The sequence below is a fragment of the Asparagus officinalis genome, chromosome 9, assembly GCF_001876935.1.
Source record: "Asparagus officinalis chromosome 9, Aspof.V1, whole genome shotgun sequence".
Classification (NCBI taxonomy): Eukaryota; Viridiplantae; Streptophyta; class Magnoliopsida; order Asparagales; family Asparagaceae; genus Asparagus; species Asparagus officinalis.
The window spans coordinates 61,251,593-61,260,374 of record NC_033802.1 but is presented as its reverse complement, the minus strand read 5'-3'; the positions used below and the strand labels follow the sequence as shown (position 1 = coordinate 61,260,374).

At 42.6% G+C, this 8,782-nt stretch overlaps 1 protein-coding gene across 1 annotated transcript in view; it reads left to right on the top strand.

Moving 5' to 3' along the window:
* The window catches only part of LOC109823696 (probable protein S-acyltransferase 7), a 31,862-nt gene that overhangs the window by 10,659 nt on the left and 12,421 nt on the right, over positions 1-8,782 (top strand). The gene's annotated exons all lie outside the window — the stretch shown is intronic.

Here is an 8,782-nt window from a genome sequence, read left to right as displayed (position 1 = left end):
AATAGCGCCCTAACGATAAATAGCGGGCGATTGCGTGCAAAATCCACTTTTTGACTGCTATTTAAAACCGGTTTGGGATTTATTTTTTTAAAATTAAACCCGACCTTTAACCACTGTATTCCACCGCCTCCCGCAATTTTCAGTGTGCTCCCGCCACCTCTCATAGCCTCTGGCACCTAACTCAGCACTTCCTCTCACCTCCTTCACCGTGAGCTCCTTCTAGGACAGTCCTCTCACCGCTCAGCTCATCTTCTTGAAGACGACGACTCTTTGACTTCTCCTCCAGTCGTCTTTGGCATTATGTGACGATTACATGTCTATGTCATGTTTAGGATCTCTTTAAATCATCAAATTTGAACTTTTAGATTTTCTAGATTTTTCTTTAATCTTTTTTTAGTATTTACACATATCTAAATTAGACCGCTATTTGATTTTGTGCTTTTTACCGCTATTTTGCCGCAATAGCCTCAAATAACCTTAGCGATGCCTCACCGCTACGCAACGCTATCCGCTATCGATAGCCTTGGTCTCGGGAACCTAAGATGATGGCATACATGTCTGTCAGAAAGCCTAATCTGATTCTACCTGACTGGTTTATCTCCTTACTAGGGCTCTACTCCTTTCAACTCTTTTCCCCTCTGCATCTAGGAGATTCCACGAGAGAGGACATTGTATCAGAGTGCTGCATCTCATCTATATGGCTCTTCTAAAATTTCTTGTTTTCGCTCCTTCCGTCTTTTTAGGTATGTCTGATCTACATTAAAGAACTTTTAAGAAATCTTTAAGGTGGCTGTTGTCTCATTTGTGATCATCTTGTATGTGTAATTAGTTGGACTTCAAGCATATGCTGCATGAGTGGATTCACACAAAGCAGAGGAAGATATGATAAAGTAAAGCATTTCATAGTTATGATTGAGTACAGAAGTTCCTGGAATCTTCATGCTGCTGCTGCTGTATTTCGCACTGTACTCTATGGCTATAAATTTCTAACTATTATTGAGCTTAAAATCTCCATGTGCTTCTGATGTTCTTTTTACTGGATTCCATGGAGATGCATTTCTACTAAAGTGCATTTCAGTGGTGGTTAAGTGTCTCCAATATTGGTTTTCTTTTTCTTGAATCCCCTTGTACACTGGACTTGGTATTATAAATTATAATGTTGTTGCACTCGTAAAGACAGTCGTAGATGAATCATTAATGTCAATGGAGTTGGAATTTCAGATTTATTTTAGATGTAGAAAGGACATAAAAAAGAATAATTATGACAGGGAAGATGAAAAGTTACATGTTCAATTAATTGCTAATTATTGGAATCTCGAACCAGTGGCAGTTGCCTTATTAGCGTAGTACGGAATATGGATAGTAAACAATATCTGCTTTTTCTTTCTTTTTCAACATTGCATGTTCTTAAGAACTTCCCATTGTTTTTGCGCTATTCATTTCTGAGTTTAAGACTTGGATATGATATGCTGGCTTAAGAACTTTTAACTACTTTTGTTGGCTATTCCAGATTCTAGCAGGGATCAGTCATCTAACGGCATGATTTCTTCTAGTGCTGTCCATTTTAAGGATGAGTAATGCCTTTGTGCCCACTTTCAACATGCCAAAAGATAACCTGAAGCTTGTAAGGGTCCTCCCTATAAAAGAACACTTTTATCACCTTGATGTAATGATTGGTGAGTCATGGCGTCCCTTTTGGGTGTGGAAAGCAGGGTTCTAAAAGGTTGCTTTTCTCCTAGTAATGTGTATAAGCTCTCAGTCTGGAAAGGCTTCCTGTCTTTTTAATTCCCATGCATTTTCCTCCCATACATTTTCCTTTTCTATTTCCTCACTTGTTTTCAGCAAAACCATCCCAAGCGTCAATTACCAGTCACTTCGTGAAGGAAGAGAAGACCAATACCTGCTATGGGCAGTTAGCTGCTTTCTGAAACTTACCATTCCAAAAGTCGCATAGCTGTAGTTGCTGATTAAAGGAGCATTATGTGTCCCAAAATTCTCATTTTTCCCCTTTTCCCTTTTCTTTTATTCTTGTGCACAACATTACTGGGAGGTCGTTTGGAGATTGCATATGTATTAGTGGCATCTTATGAATATTCAGATAAACATTTTCTGTTAATCACCGCAACGAAGCATCTATAACCAGGATAGTGGATTCATTAAGCTTGTAATTGTCTTCTCAAGGGAACATGTGGACATGTAGAGTTGATTATTTAAGATCCTGACACTAGTTTTCTGTGAATAATAGTAAGAGTTGTACATAGGAAACCATTTTGGCTTTTGTACTTGTTATTTTGTGGGGATTAGGGGGCATCAAGGGGGGTTGGGGTGTGAACTGAAAAGATCGATATGTAGTCTAGCTGATTAGATAATTTGTATAAATAGAAAGGAGAAATAAAGATTGGCTTCTTCAAGAAGGTTTGCTTACATTGCCTTCAAATACAAATGACCATCTTTAGTTCTTTACCTATGTAGCAACTAGGTTCCGCATTAAGCAACTGGAAGAGACTTCAAAACTTTTTAACTGACATATTGCTTCTAGGATTCCCTGTGTATTATTTGGTATATTAACTTCTTGAAGAGCATTTAATGCACACCATAAAGCAAAGTAATTGTAGAAATATAGTAAGTAATTAGTTCTTTTCAAAGATTATGGTAAAAGTGAAGAAATTGAGAAACCCTAATTTTATTAATGAGATAACATGAGCTTATATAGGCCCCTACAAACACATCTTACAAATAACTCTCTTAACTATACTAATATGTCAACGCTCCTCCTCAAGATGGGCGAAAGATATCCACTAAGCCCATATTGTCACATCCTCTAATCATATCTACTGAGCTAAGTTCCTTAGTCAGACAATCTGTTGCCTGATCTTTAGTTAAAACATGACTTAACTCCAGTAGTCCACTGTCCAACTTCTCTTTGATGAAGAACCTATCGATCTCGATGTGTTTGGTTATATCATGCTCAGGCCCGGCTCTGGGGCTGTGCAAGAGGTGCGACCGCACAGGGCCCCCAAAAATTGGGGGCCCAAAAAAAATCCCGTCACCTACTCTCAACCGTTCATTTTCTACTACTCAAATGAATCTCGACCGTTCATTCATACTCAAAAACCCTAAAATCCCTTCAACCCTCAGTCTCCCCTCTCTTCCGCCCCAAAATCTCAACCCCAAAATCCACCCACCCCTCTCCAGGCTCTCCTCCGTCTCCCCTCTCTTCCGCCCCACAGACCCCCGCGATCGCCGTCGCCGCTCGCCTCGCCTCGTCGCCAGACCTCGCCGTCACCGCTCGCCTCAAAAACCCTAATTTCGGTAGTGCAGGAGGATCAAATTGCTATTGATGAGTGTACAACCACATTTCTGATCAAATTGCTATTTTGCTAGAATTATTAGACTGATTGTTTTTGGAATTGTATGTTAAACAAATTTGTGAGTTTTTAATTTTCTTTGCTGCTAGTTTTGCTGCATTTACTTTTACTTCATCGAATTATAATCTAGAATTTGAACTTCTTTCAAAAAGGCATCTTTAGTGGTTCTTATTAGATGAAGAAGAGAGTAATCTGGACTCAGTTGAATGTTAAGGTAAAGAAAGGAGAGCTGCTGAACTCAAGATACTCAGGGGTTTCGTTGTAAAAACTTAGGGGTTTCGTTGTAAAAAAAAGAAGGATTAATTACAAGCTGGTACCTCGAGTCATGATGTAATTATACCTAACTGAGATGACCAGAAGTAACTCTTGTTTCACCCATTTTTTTTTTGTTATTGCAGGATTTGTTAAACTGGTTCCTAATAAACTTTTTGGCTCTTAAACTTCAGGGATCAAGGAGAGTTGGAGACACGTCGTCGAAGAAGTTCCGACGCGATAAGCGTGTATACCTTGGTGCTCTTAAATCAAGTAATATTTTAATGTCTGATCAGTAATATTTTGTTCCCTAGCATTTTAGGGATTCAAATTGAAAATTATTGATATTTTGTATATAGAGAAGGGCTTGTGTTTACTAGCATTTTAGGGATTCAAATTGAAAATTATTGATATTTTGTATATAGAGAAGGGCTTGTGTTTACTTTTCGCACAGGGCCCCTAAAATCTCAGAACCGTTTTGTATATAGAGAAGGGCTTGTGTTTACTTTTCGCACAGGGCCCCTAAAATCTCAGAACCGGCCCTGATCATGCTGCACTGGGTTATTGGCGATACTGATAGCTGACTTGTTATCACACCACAGCTTCATCTTTGCTCCTTGATCCAGCTTCAGCTCCACCAACATACTCTTCAATCACAATAATTCCGCGACTCCCAAGGCCATAGCTCTATACTCTACTTCAGCTGTTGATCTCGTCACCACTGACTGCTTCTTACTCTTCCCACGAGACCAAGTTGCCTTCTACAAAGATACAATATCCTGAGGTGGACATTCTGTCATCAGCACAACTAGCCCAATCCGAGTCACAGTAACCCTCAATGCTCATATGTTCATTCTTCCTGAATATCAACCCTTTTTCGGGGGCACTCTTCAAATACCTAAGAATCTGGTACACTGCGTCCATATGACCCTTCCTCGAATCATGCATGTAGTGATTTACCACGCTCACTGCAAAAGAGATATTGGGACGTGTGTGACTCAAATAGATCAACCTGCCCACCAGTCTCTGGTATCTGTCACGATCAACTGGCTCTCCAGCCTCAGCACCCAGCTTGAACTTCTGATCGATCAGTATAGTTACAGGTTTACACCCTAACATCCCTGTCTCTTTGAGAAGATCCAGTGCATACTTCCTCTGGGATAGGATAACCCCCCTCCGCTCCTCGAGCTATCTCTATTCCAAGAAAGTATCGAAGCAAGCCAAGATCTTTTACCTCAAATTCCTTACCCAGTCTCACTTTGAGTTGGGCAATCTCCTTCTCATCATCCCCTGTAATAATCATATCATCCACATATACCGCAAGCATGGTAATGCGGCCTTCACTCCGTCGAAAGAACACTGTATGATCGGCGTTAATCTGCTGGTACCCCATACCTAACATAGCCCTTCTGAATCTGTCGAACCAAGCACGGAGAGACTGCTTTAGCCCATAGAGAGACTTCTTCAATCTACGACCTTGCCCACTGTCTGATCTGTGTCGATTCCTGGCGGAATTTCTATGTATATCTCTTCCACCAGATCTTCATGAAGAAAAGTATTCTTCACATCTAGTTGGTGTAGCTTCCAGCCACCATTTACTGCCAGAGAGATCAAAGTCCGAATAGTGCTCATCTTCGCCACCGGTGTAAAAGTCTCATCATAGTCGATGTCATATGTCTTACTATATCCTTTTGCCACCAGACGAGCCTTGTAGCGCTCAACCTGTCCATCTGGATTCTGCTTCACAGTAAAGTCCAACTTGCACCCAACAACTCTCTTTCTTTTTGGTAGTTTTACTAACTCCCAACTGCAGTTCTTCTCAAGAGCCCCTAGCTCTTCGTGTATAGCAGCTTTCTATTTTGGGTTCTTCTTTACAACCTGCTAATTATTAGGTACAGTAACAGAGTCTAATGATGCAATAAATGCTCTATGTGCAGGGTGGATGTTATAATATGATACAAACTGGGTAAGATCCTAACCATATCTATCGGAAGGATTTCCCGCATTACTGCGAGTAGTCCTCCGTACTGATATTGGTGTGAGAGGAGTAAGGAGAGGAATGATATCACATTTGGAGGAATCTAATGGTGGTGTAGGTGTCTCAGGAGTCGGGGCAGACGTTGGCAAGGGACTTGGCACCAGTGACACTGTAGGTACTGTTCCTGCAATCTGCTTCCCCTTCCTACTATAGTCTATAGGTAAGTAGCTCCCCCTGAGCCGTGTGCCTAACTCTTGCCTCCTCCTCTTCTTCTTCATTCTCCTGTTCCTCCTCAACCAATTATCCTTTCCAAGGATTCGTTAGAGAAATCGATGTCTCGGCATTATTCTTCACATTGTTCACCTGCCTCTCGTTATTCTCCCCCTCTCGCCTCATACTTTCATACTCGGGCGAGTTACCAATGGATGAAGTTACCTCCCGGATGTAAAATGGCTCGAGTTCTCGAAAGTGCACATCCATGCTCACAAACAGCCTCTTCTCCACCGGGCTCCAGCAAACATATCCCTTTTGAGTAGCAGAATATTCCACAAAGATGCACTTCACCGTTCTAGGGGCAAGCTTCCTGACGGATGGTCTGTTGTCCTTCACAAAGCACACACAGCCAAACACCTTTAGTGGAAGAAGCCCACCATTATCTTCCTTCAACGCTCACACAGAGACTTCCAATCTAACATTCTCGAGGGTATCCTGTTGATCAGTGCCGCTGCGGTCAACACTGCTTGCCTCCACAATATTTCTGAGATATTCATGGAGATCATCATGCTTCTAGCAACCTCTAACAGATGTCTGTTCTTCCTCTCTGCTACCCCGTTCTGAGCTGATGTGTATGGACATGTCGTCTGATGCTGTATTCCCTTCTCTGACAAGTATTCCCTAAGCGCTCTGTTGGTATATTCTGTCCCATTATCAGACCTCAATACCTTTACCACTGCTCCGTATTGAGTTTGAACATACCTATGAAAGTTTTGGAAGCAACCAAACACCTCACTCTTATTTTTTATCAGATATAACCAAGTAACATGAGAGAAACAATCAATAAGGTAACAAAATATTTGTATCCATTCATAGAACCTGTGGAACAAGGTCCCTAAACATCTGAATGTATCAAGTCAAAAACACGAGAACTCTTATGACCAGAACTAACATAAGGGCTTCTAGTAAGCTTTCCAAATTCACATGCATCGCGTACAAGTTTCTGTTTATTTGCTTTTTCAAATAAAGATGGAAACAACCTACTTAAAACACTAAGGGATGAGTGTCCCAAACGCTGGTAATGAGGCATCAACACACTCTCAACACTCATCTCAGACCCTACTTCTGCTTTCTCTACCATCGAAACCAACGTTGAATCTAGCCCTTCACGATCCAGGTACCACAGTCCGCTATGTCATGTGTCAGTCACAAGTCTCCGTCCTGTCCCCTTCTCCTGGAAGATCACATTGGGAATGTCAAAAGAAACAATGCATTTTAGTTTGAGTATGATAACACTAATGGACAAAAGATTGACTGGAAAAGAAGGAGCATGCAAAACATTAGACAAAGTTACAGAACCTGTACAATTGACTGTACCCTTACCAACCACTGGCTGAAATGTGCCATCAGCTGTTTGGATATTATCAGTCGATGCTAGGTGAGTATATGAGGATAACTCACTAGCATTACCTGTCACATATCGAGACGCACCGGAGTCGATTATCCATTCTGATGATCTATCAGGAGATATAGAAGCAAGAGCATGTATGTCATCAGTACCTTTGGTCGGATGAACATAGGTAGCAGTGTTGCCTCTGGCGAAGAACAAAGTGGATGCCTCCTCAATCCTACTCCTCCTGTCTCCATCCCCTACTACTTTCTGTTTTCTCATGAGTATCTCCAGGAGCGTATGATCCTCCTCAGTAAATACTACCTCAGCTGCTTCTTTTCCCTCTGCTACCATCAGATTCGTCTGATTGCCTGCTCCTCTTTCACATCGTCGACCTCCACGGTCATGACCACGACCTCCTAACTGTCCATGTCCACCCGAGTCTCCTTCCTTGGGTGGTTTGGTGCAAGTATGTCTTAGATGACCCACTTCACCGTAATTGTAGCAATACCGAGTCTCCCTCTTGGATCCAGTGTTGCTAGAGGCCGCAAGTGCTGACTTCACCACAGGAAGTCCATCTGTCCCCACCTGCAGCCTAATGCGAGTCTCCTCCTGGATCATGACCGAGACTGCCTCCTCAAGTATGGGAATCTTTGGCTGAGCTAGCAGCAATGCAGTCCGCTGAACAAACTCTGATGTCAGCCCTTAAGAAACACCATAGTCCTCTCCTGTAGAAAGATCTCTCTCTTTACATTCCGGGTCCTTGCAGCTCGCCCGAGGTGAGAAGTGATCATAATCTAGCCATAGATGTTCCAGCTCTGTGGCATACTCCTGTACAGTCCTCTTTTCCTGGACTGTGACGTCGATCTCTCCCTTGATCTAGAACACCCTCATGTTATTCCCCACTCCATCATAGGTCATCCTCAACTTCTCCCAGACGTCCTTCACCTTCTCAATGCCATCCACTGTGACGACGATCGACTGGACCAATGAGTTGAGGAACCAGATGTACACCAACATATGAGTGGACTTCCACTCATCTCTTCCCTCCGAGTCCTCATCCGGCTCTGTCTTCTCTCATATCAAGTAACCCTTCAGGTTCCTACCTGCAAGGGTGTATCGCACCCGTCGTGACCAGCTCAGGTAAGTAGCTGGTCCATTAAGCTTCAGATCGATGATCGGAAGCTCCATCTTCTTCGATGGTCTTGTCACGCTCTCACCAGCCGACAATTTCATCAACTTCATCAAAGTTGACACCTCCGCGGGGTTCAACTTCTTGATGATCTCCTCCATCGATCAGCTTCAGATCCAAAAATCCTTGTTGTGCGCAGTGAAAATTTCGGCAGCACTTTTGCTGCAAAACAAGGATCAGATCTCAACAAAATTCTCGGTTCTCAGAGGAAACAAGAATCGAAAGTGATATATCTCATCTTCGTGAGATATATACTCTTCCTCTCATCAGTTCTAGGACTGAATCGAGGGAATCCATGCCAAACTCTAGGTTCGACAGGGTGCACGGTCAGAGGGTGAGGTGGCAGCGGGGCTGAATAGTTCGGACAGGGGTGGCTAGGGTTCGGCTAG